The sequence below is a fragment of the Cicer arietinum genome, chromosome 8 (genome assembly GCF_000331145.2).
Source record: "Cicer arietinum cultivar CDC Frontier isolate Library 1 chromosome 8, Cicar.CDCFrontier_v2.0, whole genome shotgun sequence".
Taxonomy (NCBI): Eukaryota; Viridiplantae; Streptophyta; class Magnoliopsida; order Fabales; family Fabaceae; genus Cicer; species Cicer arietinum.
In genome coordinates, this window is record NC_021167.2 from 12,087,199 (window position 1) to 12,088,033 (window position 835).

The window sequence follows — 835 nt, forward strand, 5'->3', positions numbered from 1 at the left end:
CTAAAAAGTCTCAGAGTTCAATACCAAAATACACTTAAATACATAAATTAGAATTTAAAACTATGGGTCTTACACTAGCCCAAGGCCTACCCAAGTGGTGGAGCCTACATCTAAAACATGAGATGACAAGACAAATGTTCAAAAAAAGTTAAAAGGCAAAAAAAAAAATAAATATATGTAGATAAAGAATTAGAGGACTATTTTTGTTTTATCATTTGTTTGTATAACATTTGATCGTCTTAGTCAGTTGTTTCCTGGAAATATAAGATGTTAGAAACTTTTGGTTTAATGTACAATGGTAATATTTGAAAAAATTTATCTGCTACGAATTTTATATGCTTATAATTTGATATTATTTTTCTTTGTTATGAACAGACTTTTTTTTATTGTCCATCTCCTTGTACAAAATTCCTTATACATGTAATAGACTAATAAATAATTGGATTTTTGAAGTTTTCTGTTCAGTCCACATGAGATTAAGTGGTAATAGACATTTGTTTAAGACAAATAGTGATGAATGGAGGTTTGGAAGTAAAATTTATTAGTCCCACATGGCTAATAAGAAGATTATATGAGATTTGAAGTTATATAAAAAAAGAACTTATCGAAGTTCAAAAGCATCTTTGCATTTGGGGCAATGACGCAGCTAGTGAGATACTAACCGAGGCGCGTCTATTGCTGGTTGAAAACTATTTCCAAACCCCCTCTTAGGCTTGAGTTCAACTCAAGCCTTTGAGAATATTTGGAAGGACTCCCTTAGGGGTAAAGTTCTACAATTTAAGTTCAATGTATATGTTTATTTTTAATAAATAGAAAACTTTAATTTTTGATCCTT

General features: G+C 29.8%; 1 non-coding gene across 1 annotated transcript; it reads left to right on the forward strand.

Moving 5' to 3' along the window:
• The first annotated feature begins 619 nt into the window (after positions 1 to 619).
• LOC113784838 (U4 spliceosomal RNA) lies at positions 620 to 770 on the forward strand. Its single transcript, XR_003470967.1, has one exon. It is a non-coding gene; the product is annotated as a U4 spliceosomal RNA (small nuclear RNA).
• The last annotated feature ends 65 nt before the right edge of the window (positions 771 to 835 follow it).